The following is a 20,429-nucleotide window of genomic DNA, read 5'->3' on the forward strand; positions in this document are numbered from 1 at the left end:
CACCACAGTCAATATAGTGAACCTGCCCATCACTTTGAAGGCTCCCTTCTGGCGTTCTGTCATCCCTGCAGCCCCATTGGCCCAAGCAACTTCTGATCTGTTTCTCTCATTGTGTATTCATTTGCATTAAAAAATTATAAATGCAATCATACAGTGACTGCCCTTTTTTTGTCTAGCTTCTTTCATTCAGTGCAATCATTTTGAGATTTGTCTCTGTGGCAGTGTGTTCCAGCAGTTTCCTGGTCACTGATGAGTGCTCCACTGTGTGCCTGAACCACAATTTGTTGTTCTGTTCACCAGGCGATGGACTTTCAGCTGTTCACAGTTTTTGGCCATTGCAAATAAAGGAGCTATGAGCATTTGTACACAAGTCTTTGTGTGGGCATATGCTTTCGTATCTCTTGGCTAAGTACTTATGTGCTGGATCATGTGGTAGGTGTGTGGTTAGCATTTTTTTTTTTTAAAGATTTTTAAAAAAATTTTTTTACATTGATTTATTTTTGAGAAACAGAGTGGGACAAAGTGTGAGCAGGGGAGGGGCAGAGAGAGAAGGAGACACAGAATCTGAAGCAGGCTCCAGGCTCTGAGCAAGCGGTCAGCACAGAGCCCGATGCGGGGCTCGAACTCACAAACTGTGAGATCATGACCTGAGCCGAAGTCGGACGCTCAACCGACTGAGCCACCCAGGCACCCCTGGTTAGCATTTTTAAAAATTGCCAAAATGTGTTTTCAAGGTGGTTGCCATATTCTACATCCCCATCAGCTGTGTCTGAGAGCCTGTACCTTTAACGCCTCGCCAAAACTTGGTGTGCTTGGTCTTCTCATTTTAGCCATTCTTATAGGTTGTGTGGTAATATGTCATTTGTGGGTTTCCCCCACAAATGTAGTTTATAAGTAAGTTTGAAGTATTATCAGTGAGGTAATAGGGCAAGAATATTTGACAGTAGCAAAATGTGGGAGGGCACCTAGGGAAAGAAGGAAGCAGAGAGAAAAAGGCATAAAATTAAATTTGTCCAAATAGAATTTAAGTTTTTCAAGCATCATAAACATCAATGGAAAACATGTGAAGGGCACACGATAGCGACAGCCGTTAAGTTTCGCCGTTAAGATCCTGCTAACGTCTTTGCTGCATCAGTTCCAGGCGAGGCCTGATGAAGAAGCTGGCGGTCTGCCTCCCATGTAAAGATATTCCAGTTTCCAACCCCCCAGAGCCTCCCTGAGGGAGAGCAACACTTTGTGTTGAAAACAAAGTCCTCAGGGCACCTGGCTAAGCTCAGTGTAGAGTGTGCCACTCTTGATCTTGGGGTCCCGAGTTCAAGCCCCATGTTGGGCATAGAGATTACTTTTAAAAAATTCAAAACAAAAACAAAAACAACCAATAGTAAACAAACACACACAAGTCAACAACTTAGCCACAGTTTATCCCCCACTTTTAGGGTGATGATAGGTTTGTCCTTCACAAGAAGCATTTCCTGTGCTGCCTTATTGACCTTTCTATTGTTCGTTTAGTTCCAATGTATGCTTTGGTCTTGCTCCGCAAAGTCTTTCCTTCTCCCCAAAGCTCTAGGAAATCCCAGTTTTGATCTGCATGCTCAGTGAGAATTCATTTCCATGATATTTTCATAAAGAAGAAGATAAACAGTGCAGAGAGAGCCCAGGGCTGGGACCTAAATTGGCCCTAAATTCTCCTGGGTGGCTTGAGCTGTTGCTCAATTGACCTTGTGAGGCAAGTGTGTGCCAGTGTGTCAGATTCATGCTACATATCAGCCCAGACAGATCCGCGAGTGTGGTTAGGGTAAAATGATTCTTCAGGCTATATACCTCAGGAATGTTTATAAAATTTAACCTAATTCTGGGTTTTTAAATTTGTGAGATAAGAATCCAAGCTTCAATAATTTTCACCTTGATTAAGATGACTTAACTGCTGCATTATATTAAAGCAGTTAAAGTGTTCTTGCCGTACAGAATGGGATCGTGAAGACGGCCTGGTCATGGTGATGTGGGGTCAGTGATGGTGAATGGGCTGTCCTACCGTTTCAGCTTCTACTTTGCTCTCCAGTCACCGAAACACTGTCTACTCACAGTAAATGTATATATTTTTCACATACACAGCTTGGTTCAGATTACTTTGTAGAATATAGGCCACTTTCAAAATGGCAATCAACATTCCTAAAAGCAAACAAAACAAAACAAAACAAAAATTCTACACATTTCTTCTTCCAAAGCCTTTGAAAACAAACCTCAAACATTCCGAAAAGTGGTGCTCTGCGTTTATGCAAGATGCAGCTATTAGAAAGTAAGGAAGGAGCAAATTAATAATTGTGGCAATACAATAATTTGAAAATTATACTTGGATCCTGTGAGTTCAACCAAATGTTAGCTTATGGCTGCATCAAACCAAGATTTAATGAACATTCTAATCAGTTTAAACTTTGTATTATTGCTCTTCTTTTAAGGAAATAAATTCTCTAATACCAGTGCCATATCCTCTAGGTAATTTGTTTAGTGTGATTCTACCCAAGACTGGTGATTGTTACCTCCTGACTACGCCCCAAGTGCATAGGTACTCTGTGAGCTATACAGGACAGGATGCACTTTGGGAAGATTAGACCGCACTTCTCTGTTAAGTCTTGTTCAGAAGACCATAGAATGCACCCAAAGTGACCTTCCGGAATGTTAATCCACACTAGAGGTGATAAATAGAACTCATGTGATCACAAATTCTTATAGAAGCCAGCAAATGTTAGAATAAACTGGCTCTTCAATTTAGTGTTTCATTAATACCTAAAATCTGTTTTTGTTTATTAGTAAAATTAGCATTACTTCATCTGACAAAAGAATAAATATACTTATAAAGGTATAACTCACAAGTTAGAGTTTTAAATAGACTCAGAGCTTCTTAGATTCTTTTCTTAAATCAGCAAATCTCTCTGATGTAGAGGGGAAGCCCCTATGCAGTTTGACTTTCTTTAGCTGTCTAAGGATTAAATTAAATGCTTAATTCATATTCAATGCAGGACACTGTTTCAGTTCACACCAGACCCTGAGAATTCACTGAGAAATCTGACAAGAGGAGTGTCGCCATTATTGTTTTGTTTAATGAATGTCATAATTGTAAATACATATAATGAACTTACACTGCACCAAGAGCATCTTTTTTTTGTTTATTTTGAGAGAGCATACACGTGTATGTGCGCATAAGTGGGGGAGGGGCAGAGAGCGAGAAAGCGAGAGAGTGAGAGAGAGAGAGAGAGAAACAGAGAGAGAGAGAGAAACAGAGAGAGAGAGTCCCAAGCAGGTTCCGTGTTGTCAGCACTGAGACCGATGACTTGGGGCTCAATCTCATGACCATGAGATCATGATCATGAGATCATGACCTGTGCTGAAATCGAGGGTCGGATGCTCAACCGAGTGAGCCACCCAGGTGTCCCCGCACCAAGAGCATCTTTAACAGAGGTGCTGACGGCACATATTGTAACACTGTTTTAAACTACAAATGCTAAATACCTATTTCCAATACTCTAATTTGTAAATATCTGTGATGTAACAATGGCACTTTACCACAGTGAATGGGGAACAATGCCACTTTTTTTTTTGCCCACTTTATGATTTAATTTCCTTAACCAACAATTACATTAACACTTATATGCCTTTCAAAAATGTGCAATACACAATCACAAGACTATGGAACTAAGTTTAATCATACTTTAATTAGAAAACTCACTTTTGTATTCTTATGTTTCTGGTAAAGGAAGAACAAAGTGTTAACTGTAATAATTCCAATGTAATGACTTTTGTTCAAGATTATGAAAAATTTGAATATTTTCCCTCAAGACCATTTCATTTCAAATTTATGCCGTTTGTTTAGTCACCTGACCAAAAAGAAAGGAAATAAAAGGAAAAAAGATACTTGTCCAGATTAAATAGAGAATGCTAACAAGCATTCAATGCATAGCTTTCTTGGTTGATCTGCCCCACATACCAGTGCAAAGTACTGTCGCACTGGGGCATACCAGAAAGGAAGACCCGATCGTCTCACTCTTAACTAGGCTCAAAAATTTTCATTAAAAAAAATTTTTTTTAATGTTTATTTTTTAGAGACAAAGAATGAGCTGGGTAGGGTCAGAGAGAGAGGAAGACATAGAATCCGAAACAGGCTCCAGGCTCTGAGCTGTCAGCACAGAGCCCGACGCGGGGCTCGAACTCATGAACCTGAGCTGATCATGACCTGATCATGCATGACCTGAGCTGAAGTCAGACCCTCAACCGACTGAGCCACCCAGGCACCCCTGGGTTCAAAAATTTTTAAATCAGAGCTTTACTAAGTTTCTTTAATCCTTCTTCCAATAAGGCACTGTCACCCTGGTCAGGAAATACCCACAGCTCTGATAGTACTTTATGTTTGGTTCTGTCCTGCTCATCCAAGCAGCAGCAACACAGCCCTCTTGAGAAGTAAAGGTAATCACCTGGCTGTTCTGATTTCTCAGGAGGCTGCTGCTGTCGTATCCAGTGCTAATGTCCTGTACCTGCACTATAACAAGTATCACACAGAATTGTGGATAGTCTTTTGGAGAATAAAAATTGTGAAACCTTTCAAATACACTTTTGAGGTTAGTTGGAGCATAACACAAGAACTGAGAAGTCTTTTAAACTTTTTTTTTTTAAGGGGTGCCTGGGTGACTCAGTCAGTTAAGTGTCTGACTCTTGCTTTCAGCTCAGGTCATGATCTCGTGGTTCATGAGATTGAGCCCCTTGTGGGGGCTCTGCGCTGACAGTGTGGAGCCCGCTTGGGATTCTCTTTCTCTGCCCCTACCCTGCTTGTGTGCGCGCATGCTCTCTCTCTCTCAAAATAAATAAATTAACTTAAAAAAGGGAGTCTCTGAATTTGATAACCATATTTTCATAAACCTTAATCAGTCGCTGTTTCAATGTTGTGTTCATGGTTTCCAGGTATGATGCCACCTTAGCAGCAACAATGGCTGTACTCACCCCATCTTTATGCAAAGGGAAGTTCCACATGGAAAACCAATGAACTAAAAGGACTTGTTTCCCATTTTCCAGGAGGCCTTCCCACCACCCACCCCTGTTTTACTGAGAAATAATGGGCGTATGTTACTCTATACCTTTAAGGCATGCAGCACGATGGTTTGATCTGCAGCTATTGTGAAATGATTGCCACGGAGATTCAGCTAGCATCCATCTTCTCATACAGATATAACAAAAAGAAAAGAAAAAAGGAAAGAAAGGAGAAACATGGTTTCCCTGTGATAAGAACCCTCAGGCCCTCCCCTCCGTTAGCCCCCTGGCTGTGCACCGCGCAGTTGCTTCCTTTTATTCTACTCCCAACCCACTTAAAACCTGCTAATGTTTCTTCACAACGAAACCCTTCTTTAGGTGCAGCTGGCTTCAGATTTTTGGAAGAGACTGTGGTGGCTAACATATACACATCCTTCACATCGGCATTTCTTGACTTAGTTTTTCTCCCGCAATCAAATGCCCATCCCCAACACAGCCACCGACGTGAAAACTCTCCAGCGGCTGTCCTCCTCGAGTTCTGCCACTGCCGTCAGGGTCTGCAGCATTTAGCCGTAGACGAGTCTGGAACAAGTCCTGGATTCAGGAATTGTAGGCTTAAAGCCAAACATGTGAAAGGCCACCTCCATGGTCACATCTGCCCCCATGAAAAGATGCATGTACAGCATTTCAAGGTGGTCTTTGAATTCAACTCCCTGTGCAAACAGGTCTTTTTCAGACCCTTCATGTACCTCTTGCAAGTGTCCCACAGAGGATCTCTCTTCAGTGGGTTAGTACCCACTACATTTTCATTCCAGGGATCGTCGCAGGGCTCCACACAGTTTCCATACATTTCAGGATTTCTTTATCATGAGGAGCTGTGAACACCCGTTTCCCGATAACCCTTGTATCTGTTGTCTTGCCTGCAGTTGTGAGAGGCGCTCCTGGGCTGCATCTGACAGAAAAGGTGCAGGGGTTGTACTGAGGGAAGCAGAGGCAGGGACAAGGGCAGCCGGCGCAGTGAGCTGAGCAAGTCTGTAGCTGCTGGTTACTTGACACCGGTGTCCTACGTTCCCAAGACGAAGTCCCTGTGAAGTCTTAGCAACAGCCCTGAAGGCATTTGTGCATTCTCTGTTTGTGTTGGCGTTTCACTGTAAGGCCATTCATACAGCAAAACCCTGCCCCCATGGCAGAGTCAAGTCCTGAGGTTCTAGAAGTCATTTGGCGACAAAGATGATCTCGAGACTTCTTGCTTGTCCCACGCCAGAACAGATCTTCAATTTGCTCTTTTGTTTTGGGATTGTTCAGCGTTTTATTTAAAAGGGTACGATCCAGGAAGAGCCACGTGGAAGAGATGAATAGGGCAAAGTATGTGGGGGGACGCGCTGTGGAGATCTGTGCTGTCTCAGGACCCCATGCTCCCAGCACTGCTATGAACTCACCAACCTGGAAATCGCCCGGTTTCAATGCGCATTTCCCTAAAGACTAGTGATGTGAAGCATATTTTCATGTGTCTACTGCCATTCACATATCTTGTTTGGTGGTCTGTTCAAATTTTTGCTTTTTAAAAATTTTTTATGGTCTGTTTTTAGAGTTTTGAGAGTTCTTTTTATATGCTGCACATAAGTCCTCTATCACATATATGGTTTGTAAATACTTCCTCCCAGTCTGTGGCTTGTCTTTTAATTCTCTAAATAGTGTCTTTTTAAGAACAGAAGTTTTACATTTTGATTAAATACATTTAATCAATATGTTCTTTTATAGACCATTCTTTTTTAAAAATTTATTTATTTTGAGAGAGAGCACATGTGCAGGCCAGGATGGTGGTGGCAGAGAGAGGGGGAGAGAGAGAATCTCACGCCGGCTCCGTGCTCAGCGTGGAGCCCAACACGGGGCTTGATCTCACGAACTGTGCGATCATGACCTGAGCCGAAATCAAGAGTCAGATGCTCAACTGACCGAGGCACCCAGGCACCTCTGCAGATCATTTTTTTTTGCATCATATATAAGAAATTTTTGCTTCATTCAAGGCCTCAAAGACTTTATTTCATGTTTTCTTTTGGAAGGTTTAGAGCTTTAGGTTTTACGTGTAGGTCTGTGGTCCATTTTGGGTTAATTTTTGTGTATGGTAAACTATGGATTGAAGTTCGTTTTTTGGTGTGTGGATATCCAGTTGTTCCGGTGCCACGTGTAGAAAAGACTTCTTCCTCGAGTGAATTGCCTTTGTATCTCTGAAGAAAATCAGTTGTTCACGTATGTACGTTTCTACTTTGATCTATTCGTTTACCTTGATGCCGATATCACACTATCGTACTGAGTACAGCTTTACAAGAAGTCTTGAAATCAGGTAGTGTACATCTTCCAATTTTTTTTCAAAGCTGTTTTGGCTATTTTAGGTCCTCAGTATTTCCATATGACTTTTAGAATCACCTTATTGATTTATACAACGAATCCTGCTGAAGCCTTTATTGTGATTATGTTGAATCTATAGATCAGTTTGAGGAGACATGACATCTCAACAATATCGAGTCCTCTGAATCATTAATGCAGTATATCTTCCCAACAAAATTTATTTAAGACTTCTTTAATGTCCCTTAGCCATGTTTTGGTCTGAGCGTGCAGGGCCTTTTGTCAGAATTTTGTCAAAGTTATTCCTAAGTATTTCACATTTTGATACTACTGTAAATGTAATTTTCAGTTGTTCATTGCTAGTATACAGAACTATAATTATTTTGTGTGTGTATATTAATTACGCATCCTGAAACCTTGGTGCACTCACTTCTTAATTCTAGCAGCCTTTTTTTATTGATGTGTAGTTGACACATAATGTTACGTTAGTTTCAGGTATACAACATAAAGGTTGGACAAGCCTAGAAGTTATGCTGTGCTCCCCACAAGAGTAACTGCCACCTGCCACCATATATCACTATTACAATGCCACTGACTGTGCCCCTCATGCTGTACCTTTCATTCCCGTGACTTATTTATTCTGTAACTGGAAGCCTGTGTCTCCCACTCCCCTTACCCATTTTGCCCTTCCCCCTACCCCCAGCCCTCTGGCAATAATGTGTTCTCTGTATTTATGGGTCTGTTTCTGCTTTTTGTTTGTTTTGTTTTTTAGATTCCACATGTAAGTGAAATCATATGGTATGTGTCTTTCTTTGACTTATTTCACTTAGCATAATACCCTCCGGGTCTATCCAGGTTGTTGCAAATGGCAAGATCTCATTATTTTTATGGCAGAATAATATTCCATTGTGTATATACACCACATCTTCTTTATCCAGTCATCTTTTTATTTTATTTAAATTGTAATAATATTACAATATTTACTGTAAACAAAGACAGCATGGAGCCTGCTCAGGATTCTCTGTCTCCCTCTCTCTCTTCCCCTCCCCCCAGTTGCACTCTCTCTCTTTCTCTCTCAAAATAAACTTAAAAAATGAATGTTGGATTTTGTCAAAAGCTTTTTCTGCGTCTATTGAGATGGTCATATGGTTTTATTTTGTTAATCTGGTAAATTATATTGGCTTCTTTTTAAAAATAAACTTTTATTTCAGAATAACTTTAGATTACAGAACAGTTGTAAAGTAGTACAGAGTTCCCGTATGCCCCTCATCCAATTTCAGATTCCCCTGTTGTTAATATCTTTATCACCGTGGTATATATGTCAAAATTAAGAAATCAACATTTGTATGTTACTATTAGCCAAACTCCCGACTGTATTCAGATTTTCCCAGTTTTCCCATTACTGTTATTTTTCTGTTCCAAAGTCCAATCCAGGGCACCATGTTGCTTCTATGTGTCAGGTCCCATTAGTGTCCTGTGGTCTGTGACAGTTACTCACATTTTCACTTTGATTTTATGTGGCCTTGACAGTTTTGAGGAATACTGGTTAGATATTCTGTAGAAAGTCCCTCAATTTGAATTGTTCTATGTTTTTCTCACGATTATTTGATTATGAGTTTTCAGAAAGAATCCCATAGAGATGAAGTACCCTTCTCATCACTCCTATGGGGAGTCCATGATGTACACGTGACATCAGTGGTGATGTTAACCTTGGTCACTTGGGTAGGGTAGTGTTTTCCAGGTTACTTCACTATTCCCTTTCCATATTTATTCTTCGGAATGGAGTCACTCCATTTAGCCCACTCTTGGGGGGTGAGTGGTGGTGATGAAGTGTCAGCTCCTGCAAGGTGTAGTATCTATGTATATTATTTGGAGTTCTTCTGTAGGGAATATTTGTCTCTTCCTATTTATTTATTTATTATTTTAGCAGTTTTATTTTTTTATTTTTTTTATTTTTAAAAAAATTTTTTTTTCAAAGTTTATTTATTTTTGGGACAGAGAGAGACAGAGCATGAACGGGGGAGGGGCAGAGAGAGAGGGAGACACAGAATCGGAAACAGGCTCCAGGCTCTGAGCCATCAGCCCAGAGCCTGACGCGGGGCTCGAACTCCCGGACCGCGAGATCATGACCTGGCTGAAGTCGGACGCTTAACCGACTGCGCCACCCAGGCGCCCCTTATTTTAGCAGTTTTAGACTCATCTATATTTTATACTTTGGATTATAATCCAACACTATGTTATTTAATCTGTCAGTCACATTATTCTAGCTTTGGCCATTGGGAATGTTTTCACATTGGCTACTGTGTCCGTTTCATGTGACATTTTATTTCTTTGAATATATCCTTACTTTCTGATAATACAAATACTCCAGGCTTATCTTGTATTTTCCCTGTCTCAGTCCTGTTATCAGTCATTTCTCCAAGATGACCTAGTTCCTTTAATTGGAGAATGTTATTTGGAAACCAAGACCAGGACACAAGGCTTGTTTGTTGATACTGAGATGCCATTGCTTTCAGGGCCTCTAAGCTAGGTAAGACAAAACTAGATAATGGAGGCGTGTATCTTAACTCTTAACTTTTGAATGTTTAATAGACATTGCATTCCTGGAATAAACTCCACTATGATTATAGTGTATTATCCTTTTTACATATTGTTGGATTTCATTTGCTAAAATAAAAAAATGGTGCATTTATGTTCATGAGGAATATTGGTCTGTAGTTTCCTTTTCAAGAAACATCTTTGTGTTAATCTTGCTATCAGGATAATGCTGGCCACATAAAATAAGTTGGGAAGTGTGTCCCATGCTTCAGCTTTTTGTAAGAGCTTGTGTAAAATTCATATTATTTCTTCCTCGAATGGTACAATTTGCCAGTAAAGCTATCTGGACCTGGAGTTTACTTTGTGCAAGGGTATGAAATTGGGAATTTAATTTCTTTAATATGTATTTGGTGGGCAATTCAGGTCCTCTGTCTTCTTGAATGAGCTTTAGTAGTTTTTATCTTTCAAAGAATTTATCCCTTTCATCTAGCTAGTCAGATTTATAGGCATAACATTGTTCATAGTATTCACTTATTATCCTTCTAATGACTGCCTTTGTGCTATATTTCTACTGATGTCACCTTTCTAATTCCTGATATTGGTAATTTTTAATCTTCTCTCCTTTTTTTCTTCTTGATTAGTCTGACTGGACTAAAGTCAGCTTTACTGACTTTTTTTTTTTTTACTGATTTTTTTTTTTTTTAAATTTTGAAGTTTGAGAGAAAGAGAGAGAGCGAGAGGGAGCATGAGTAGGGGAGGAGCAAAGACAGAGAGTCCCAAGCAGACTCCGTGCCCAGAGCAGAGCCCAAAGCCAGGCTCAAACCCACAAAACATGAGATCATGACCTTAGCCAAAACCAAGAGACTAAGCCACCCAGGTGCCTAGCCTTACTGATCTTAAAGAGCCAGCTTTGGCTCATTAACTTTCTCTATTCCCCCCCTCCCTTGTTTTCTATTTCATTGATCTTTTCTCTTATCTATGTTATTTCTTTTCTCCTACTTGGGCTTATTCTTTTTTTAGTTTCTTTTTTTAATTTTTATTAAAAAAATTTTTTTAATGTTTATTCCTGAGACAGAGAGAGACAGAGCATGAGTGGGGGAGGGACAGAGACAGAGGGAGACAGAATCTGAAGCAGGCTCCAGGCTCTGAGCTGTCAGCACAAAGCCCGACACGGGGCTCGAACTCACAAACTGTGAGATCATGACCTGAGCCAAAGTCGGTAGCTCAACCGACTGAGCCACCCAGGCGCCCCTCTTTTTTTTAGTTTCTTAAAGTGGAAGCTGAGGTCATTGATTCGATATCTTTCTTTTCTTCTAATATAGGTATTTAACACTATCAATTTCTCCATAAGTATTGCTTTAGTGACATCCCACATTTATATATGTTGTTTTCACTTTTAGTTGGTTCAAAATACTAATTTCCTTTTTGATTTAATATTTGATGCATGAGTTACTTAGAAGTATGTCATTTAGTTACCAAATAGTTGGGACTATTTCTGTTATTGATTTATAATTTAACTCCATGTTATGGTCAGAGCACATATTTTGAATAGCTTGATTCATTTTTAACTTTCTGAGACTTGTTTTATGGCCTAGAATATAGTCTATCGTCATAAATGTTTTGGCTGTACCTTAAAAAAAGATGTATATTATTCTGTTTTTAGTAGAATGTTCTATAAATGTCTATTAGTTCAGGGTAGTTGAGAGTGTTCACATTTTCTATATCCTTACTGGTTTTCTGTGCATTTGTTCTCTAAATTTTTGGGAGGGGTTATTGAAATCTCTGAATATAATTGTAAATTTGTCTACTTCTCCTTGTAGATCAGTTTTTCCTTTGTATATATTTTTAACAGGCATATTGATAAAATAATTCACATACCGTACAGTTCACCTCTTTAAATTCAGTGGCTTTCAGTATACTCACAGAGTTCTGCACATCACCACAATCAATTTTAAAACATTCTTATTCCCCTAAAGAGAAACCCCACACCCCTTAGCTGGTAGGAAGGCAGCTATGCTCAGTACTATACAACCAATGCTTCCTTAGCTGCTAGAAATGTAAAATGGTACATTCTCTCTGGAAACAGTTTGTCATTTCTTTAAAAAAATTAAACATAGAATTATATTACCCAGGAATTTCACTCCTAGGTATATACCCAGATTACTTGAATGGGGATCCAAACAGATATTTTAACACCAACACTATTTACAATAGCCGAAAAGTGGAAACAGCCCAGGTGTCCATCAACAGATGAATGAATAAACGAAATGTTGTGTATATGTACAATGGAATATCATGCAGCCATGAAAAGGAATGGAGTTCTGACACATGGTACTATATGGATGATCCTTGAAAATATTTTAAGTGAAATAGGCCAGATACAAGAGGACAAATATTGCATGATTCCACTTATATGAGGTAGCTAGAATAGGAAATTCATAGTGACAGAAAGTAGAATAGAGGTTACCAGTGTCCAGGAGTGGGTGGAATGGGGAGCAATTGCTTAATAGAGTTTCTACTTGAGGTCATGAAAAAGTTATGGAATTGACAGTGGTGGTAGTCACACAACTTTGTATATGTTCTTAATGCCATTGAAAAATTTTTTCATGTTTATCAATTTTTGAGAGAGAGTGCAAGCGAGGGAGGGACGGGGTAGGGGGGTGGGGACAGAGGATCTGAAGCAGACTCTGTGCTGCTAGCAGTGAGCCTGATGCAGGGCTCGAACTCACAAATCATGAGATCGTGACTGAGCCAAAGTCAGTTGCTCAACCAACTGAGCCACTCAGGGGCCCCTTAATGCCACTGAATTGTACACTTAAAAATAGTTAAATGCTAACTTTATGTTACTGTATTTATATTTTAATACCAAAGTGAAGAAATTTACACTACAAAAAATCAACTAAATACAAAAGAATTCAGCAGTGGAGAAAAGGAGGGACAGAAAAGTAGAAGAAAGGTTTGTCATAGGTGTCGTCCCCTGCACTGTGCGCCAACCCATGAGACTGGCCAAGTTCTGCTGGTGGAGCTGGGGCTGCTCCAGACGCAGGTCAGGCAAGCTGCTCCAAGTAGCTAGGCATCAACAGAGTTAATTTTCCTGAGTGAGTAGTAATCTTGCAGTTTATGCATCCACTGGCATTCACTGTGATTGAGCCAGTGTTGGAAGAGGAGACATCCATGGATGGTGGTGAGCAGAGGATAGCACCCAGAATGCAAGAATAGGAAAACTCTTTGAAAATGATGCCAAGAATACCCTCAAAGTGGACTTCCCTGGGAAATCTTCAATATGTCCGCTTCAGATTGGAAAAAGGACTTTGATTTTTAGGTCACTTATTTCAGCAATTTAAGGTGATATTGAGTAAGCTAAGAAACAACTAAGTTTACTGGAACATTTGAAACTCAAAGAAGATGATGTCTTCCAGGTTCCTAAAAGCAAACTAAAGAATGACCTCTGGTGAGAAATCATCTATTTTATTCATTCACTGCTCATAACTATGCAACCTCACTTTGGTTATATTCCTAAAGCTGTGAATTGTTTTAATGTAGTTACCATATTATGCTTTAATTATTAAGTTAAACCCATCATGTGACAGTACTAAAAAGAGTTATCTTAAAAAATCAAGATTTTTAAAAGTGTTATGTTAATTAAAAACTCTTCCAAAGCTTTGTAAAATATATAACCAGAAAAGTCTTAAAACTGCTGGAAATAAAACCTACATAAGTATGGGCAAAAAGGCTAACAGTTATTAATTTGAGTTGAGAACTGTAATTCTCACGATAAAATCCAGCACTTGTATAGCACGTGCTGTGAAACAGAGAAGGCTTATCAAAGCTAATGCACTGAAGAGAGGTTTCAGGTTTATTATAAACCTAAGAGGAAAAATCCAGACTTTATATGTTTTTTTCATTTTTTAAAAAATTTAAATTCAAGTTAGTTAACATACAGTGTTGTCATGCCTTCAGGAGTAGAACCCAGTGATTTATCTTTTACGTGACACCCAGTACTCATCCCATCAAGTGTCTTCCTTAATGCCCACCACCCATTTAACCCACCCCCCACCTCCCGACTCCAGCAACCCTGCTTGTTCTCTGTATTTAAAAGTCTCTTATGGTTTACCGCCCTCTGTGTTTTTATCTTATTTTTCCTTCCCTTCCCCTATGTTCATCTGTTGTGTTTCTCAAATTCCACATGAGTGAAATCATATGGTATCTGTCTTTCTCTGAATGACTTATGTCACTTAGCATAAGACACTTTAGTTTGCACATTATTGCAAACGGCAAGATTTCATTCTTTTTCATCACTGAGTATTCCATTGTGTATATGTATACATACCACATCTTCTTTATCCATTCATCAGTTGATGGAAATTTGGGCTCTTTCCATAATTTGGCTATTGTTGAAAGTGCTGCTATAAACATAAATTCAAAATGGATGAAAGACCTAAATGTGAGACAGGAAACCATCAAAATCCTACAGGAGAAAACCTCTTTGACCTCAGCCACAGCAACTTCTTATTGGACATGTCTCAAGAGGCAAGGGAAATAAAAGCAAAAATGAACTATTGGTACCTTATCAACATAAAAATCTTCTGCATGATGAAGGAAACAATCAGCAAAACTAAAAGGCAACCAATGGAATAGGAGAAGATATTTGCAAATGACACATCGGATAAAGGGTTAGTATCCAAAATCTATAAAGAACTTACCAAACCCAACAAACAAAAAACAAATAATCCAGTGAAGAAATGGGCAGAAGACATGAATAGACATTTTCCCAGAGAAGACATCCAGATGGCTAACAGACACATGAAAGATGCTCAACATCACTTATCATCATGGAAATACAAATCAAAGCCACAATAAGATACATCCTCCCACCTGTCAGAATGGCTAAAATTAACAACTCAGACTTTGTGTTTTTTTAATGTTTATTTTTGAGAGAGAGAAAGAGAGAGAGAGAGAGAGAGAGAGAGAGAGAGAGAGGTTGAAGGGGGGAGGGGCAGAGAAAGAGGGGCACACAGAATCTGAAGCAGGCTCCAGGTTCCTAGCTGTCAGCACAGAGCCCAATGTGGGGCTCAAACCCACAAGCTGCGGAGATCATAACCTGACCGGAAGTTGGATGCTTAACCGACTGAGCCACCCAGGTACCCCTTTTTTGTTCATTTTTTTAAGACAAAGTAAAATGAGTGTTTTTTGTTCTATAGGTCTCATTTTTGGGTTGGGTAACACTTCTCATTCCTTTGTCAGAGTACACATTTTTATTCGTCAACATTTTTCTTGACTTAGGTTTTTCTTTCCTTTATTTTTTGATTCTTTCCTTTAAATGACTGTGTCAGTTTTTTTTTTCCCCATGTAGAATATTTTACAACTATATTTACAGGACATTGAATCTTTGATACCATTTCATACTTTCACTGTATTAACATGATTATCATGCATATCTGTATTGTAGTTTTAGAGAAAAACCTTTGTTGTAGGTTTCTTCAAGGTTTAAATAATACATAGCAGTTCACTTATATATCCAGTTTCTCAAAGAACACAGAATGCTTCTTTTGTCCCTGGGAAAACTATTTAAGAGCCAATTAAATTCTGAAATATTTAGAACGTTATTTATTTTAATGTAATCATATGTTCCTAAGCAAGTCTAAGCTGTTATAGGTGTGTATGCACTATAATTTATTGATCATTTAAGGAGAGGTTGTGCCTTGGAGGAAAGGCATAATAAACTTATAGTTAAATAATCTTCATACTAATACATTTTTCTTTGACTATATGATTTTTGATTCCTTGAGTCTTTTTGTTTGCATGGGCAGAAATTTGAGATCATTGTATATTTAGGAAGCTAAGGTCACAGATTGCTTTGGGCTCCTCAGACAGCTGATTGCATCAGTGTTCACCTCAGCAACAGATCTGGTGGGCATGTTGGAGGGAAGGCATATACAGAAGATAACTTTAAAGATGGCGTTATAAATCAGTTTCCCCAAGTTACATAAATTAGAGCTGATTGCAATAAAGATATTTACAAAAGCATATAGGAAAATATCAAAAACTGATGTTGGAGAAGTGGGGGAACATGGATAAATGCAGCTGGATTGTATTTTCCTTCTTGGTGTAGGAATTTGTAGTAAACAGAGTAGTGTGTGGCAGTTTCACTTCTTCTTTGTTAAAATATTCAGAAATCCTGTACTTGAAAGAAAGATGCCTCAATTGTCAGTCACTTTATGAGGTGAAGATTAAAAATAAACATGAATAGTGTAAAGACAAGTTTGGTTTGGTTTGTTTGAATAGCTTGCTGCTGATTATGTCCTCATTAACTACCTGGAAGTTCTTTGCTGTGTTATTTTGTTGTCACCTTCCATGACTCTTACAATGTGCTGTTAGGGGTTAGGTCATTGTAGGTCATTGTGCCTATGTTTGAAAATTTCCATGTTAAGTATTAAAGTACTATAAGAAATTACAGTAGCACCATTTTGATTAGTCCAAATGTTTCAAGGTTTGGAATAAATCTTGACTAAAGACATAGAGAACACAACAAACAGGAAATGCATGAAGTCAGTCCTTCCTTATTAGTAGTTACTTCTAATGTAAAGGAACTGATCTCTCCAATTAAAGGCAGAGCTTGGCTGACTGGCTTAAATGACAAGATCTGGCTATATGCTGTCTACAGGAGCTTCACTTTAGACCCAGTGACACAAACAGGTTTAAAGTGAAAGGCTGGAAAAGATAGTCCATACAAATAGCAAGTGGTGGAGAGATGGTGCGGCCATATTAATATCAGACAAAATGGATTATAAGTGCAAGCAGTTGAAACTGTTGTAAGAGACAAAGAAGGACATTAGGCATTGAAAAAAGGGTCAATTCATCAAGAAGATAATTAGAAACATAAAGGATAAATACAGATACTCTAAAAAACATATATGCATATATGCACCAAACAACAGAGCCCCCAAATAATGAGGCAAACATTAACATAATTGAAGGGAAAAACAAACAGTGCTACAACAGTATCAATTGAAGGCATCAGCATCCCACTGTCAATAGTGTACAGAACATGTAGACAGGAAGTCTATAAGGACATGCAGGACTTTAACCACACTGCTCGTCAACTACACATAATAGACATATATAGCACACTCTACCCAATAGCAGCAGAATACACATTCTTCTCAAGCCCACATGGAACATTCCTTAGGACAGATCATGTTTTAGGCCACAAACAACTGTCAATAAATTTAAAAGGACTGAAATCATACAAAGGATCCTCTCTGACTACAGTGGCTGAAGCAGAAATCAACAACAAAAGAAAAACTGGGAAATTCACAAATATGTGGAAATTAAAGAAATGCTCTTAAACAAACAATAGATCAAAGACTACATCACAGAGAATACAGAAGATACTTAGATACTTACAGACAAATGAAAATGAAAACACAACATACAAAAACTTATGGCATGCAGCAAAGGCAGTGCTCAGAGGGAAATTTATAGCAATAAATGTCTGTTAAGAAAGAAGAAAGATCTCAAATAAGTAACCTAACTTTATACTTTTAGGGAGTGGAAAAAGAAGAGCAAACTGAACCAAAGCTAGCAGAAGAAATATAGAGAATAGAGAAGCCACAGAGGGGCACCCAGGTGGCTCAGTCAGTTAAGTGACTGACTCTTGATTTCAACTCAGGTAATGATTTCAGGGTTCATGAGATCAAGGCCTGAGTCAGACTGCATGCTGAGCCTGCTTTGGATTCTCTTTCTCCCTCTCTTTCTCCCTCCCTTGCTTGCACTCTCTCTCAAAATAAGTAAGCATGAGAGAAAGAAAGAAAGAAAGAAAGAAAGACAAGAGTAATTACACCAGAAGTTAGTTTGAATAGATCAACAAAATTGACAAAATTTTAGCTATAATGACAAAGCAAAATGAGAAAAGGTGAAAATAACTAAAATAAAAAATGAGAGTTGTATCATTAAGACTAATTATACAGAAATAAAAAAATAGGAAAATCTATAAATAAGTACATCTTCCAAATTATGCAACCTAGATAAAATAAACAAATTCTTAGAAAAACACAAATTACCAAACTGATTCAATAAGAAATAGAAGAAATTGAAAGTTTGAACAGACCTACAAAGAGCAATGATTACATCAGTTTGGAAAAAGAGAGAGAAAAAAAGACCTTCTAGGAAAGAAAAGTTCAGAACCAGATGCCTTCACTGGTGAATTCTGAGCAATAGGTCAAAGACTTGATCTATTGAATTCTGAGCAATAGATCAAACATTTAAAGAAGAATTAACACCCATCCTTCCCAAACTATTCCAAAAAACAGAAGAGCAGCCATTTCCTAACTCATTCTAAGAGGGTAGCATTATTTTGATATCAAAGCTACATTGCAAGCAAAGAAAATTACCATCAACAGTTCCCTAAAATCCCTTAAGAATTTACCTAAAATATCTCTAAAATCCCTTAAGAATACAGATGCAAAAACCTTTTGCAAAAGACTAGCATATTCAATATCATATTAAAAGGATTATATGCCATCAACAAATGGGTTTGTTACAGGAATGCAAGGGTGGTACAATATGCAAAACTCAATCAATGTAATATATGACATTGATAGAATGAAGTGGATAAACACACAGTATGTCATTTGATGTAGGAAAAGCATTTGCCAAATTTCAAGTCTTTGATAATAAACACACTCAGAAAATTAGCAACGGAAGGGAACTTCTACGACGTGATAAAGGTCATATGAAAAACCCATAGCTAACATCATACTCAACAGTGAAAAACTGAATACTTTCCCCCTAAGATCAGGAATGAGGCAAAGATGCCTGCTTTCACACTTTAATATGATATTGGAAGTTCTAGTCAGAGCACTTAGGCAAGAAAAGGAAACAAAAGGCTTCTAAATTAGAAAGGAATCAATAAAACTTTTTCAGTATGCATATATGATTCTATTTGTAGAAAATGTACAAGTATCCACAGAAAACTACTAGAGTTAATAAAATAATTCAGCAAGGTTTCAGGATACAAGATCAACACAAATAAATGATCTGTGTTTCTATAACCAGAAATGAGCAATCAAAAAAGGAAATAGCTTCCACAGAATATCTGGAAATAAATGTAAACAAGAAGTGAAAGATTTTTGCATGAGAACTACAAACACTGCTGAAAGAAATTAAAGACCTAAATAAACGGAAAGAGATCCCATATTCATCGATTGGAAGACTTAATATTGTTAAGATATCAAAACAATCTTTAAAAAGAACAAAGTTGTTGGGGCGCCTGGGTGGCGCAGTCGGTTAAGCGTCCGACTTCAGCCAGGTCATGATCTCGCGGTCCGTGAGTTCGAGCCCCGCGTCGGGCTCTGGGCTGATGGCTCGGAGCCTGGAGCCTGTTTCCGATTCTGTGTCTCCCTCTCTCTCTGACCCTCCCCCGTTCATGCTCTGTCTCTCTCTGTCCCAAAAATAAATAAACGTTGAAAAAAAAAAAAAAAAAAAGAACAAAGTTGAAGGACTCATACTTCCCAAGCTCAAAATTGGGCTATGAAGCTACGGTAATTACAACAGTGTGTACTCACATAAGAATACACATCTAGACCAACAGAATAGAGAGTCCAGAAATAAATTCATATAATCATGACCAATTGATTTTTGACAAAGGTGGCAAAACCATTCAAAGAGAAAACAATAGTCTTTACAGGGGTGCCTGACTGGCTCAGCTGGTGGAGTGTGCAACTCTTAAATCTTGGGGGTTGTAAATTCGAGCCCTATGATGGGTGTAGAGATTAGGAAAAAAAAAAAAAGGAATAGTCTTTGCAAAAATGATGCCAGAACAATTGGATGTCCACATGCACAGGCATGAAGTTGGACTCCTACCTCACACCATATACAAAAATTAACTCAAAATGGATCAGTTACCTAAATATAAGAGCTGGAACCATAAAACTCTTGGAAGAAAACATAAAGGTTAAGTCTTCATGACTTTGGAATTGGCAATGGATTCTTAGATAGGTGAGCAACAAAAGGAAAAAAATTGGACTTTCATGCATCAAAGACATTATCAAGGAAGTGTAAAGACAATCTATGGAATGGGAAAAAATAGTTGTAAATCATAAATATGATGAGGATTTAGATCCAGAATATATAAAGAATTCTTATAACTCAACAACAAAAAGACAACCCAATTTAAAAGCAGGCAAAGTATTTGAATAGACATCTCTCCAAAGAAAATTTACAAATGGCTAACAAGCATATGAAGAGATGCTCAACATCATGTCATTAGGGAAATGCAAATCAAAACCACAATGAGGTACCACTTTACAACACTAGAATGACTAAATGTGTCTTTAAAAATGGAAACTAACAAGTGCTAGCAAGGATGTGGGGAAATTGGAACGCTTGTCCATTGCTTGTAGGACAGTAACATGGTTCCACTTTGAGAAACATTGGAAGTTCCTCAAAAGTTTAAACGTGCAATTACCATATGATCCTTCAATGCCACTCCTAATTATGTACTGTACCATGGTCTGAATTATGTCTCC

The 20,429-nt window shown here is 38.4% G+C and overlaps 1 pseudogene; it reads right to left on the reverse strand.

Annotated features, from left to right (window-relative positions):
- Nucleotides 1-4,305: 4,305 nt before the first annotated feature.
- Nucleotides 4,306-6,487, reverse strand: LOC125170691 (glucose 1,6-bisphosphate synthase-like; annotated as a pseudogene).
- Nucleotides 6,488-20,429: the final 13,942 nt, after the last annotated feature.

The sequence above is a fragment of the Prionailurus viverrinus genome, chromosome B4 (assembly GCF_022837055.1).
Source record: "Prionailurus viverrinus isolate Anna chromosome B4, UM_Priviv_1.0, whole genome shotgun sequence".
NCBI classification, from domain to species: Eukaryota; Metazoa; Chordata; class Mammalia; order Carnivora; family Felidae; genus Prionailurus; species Prionailurus viverrinus.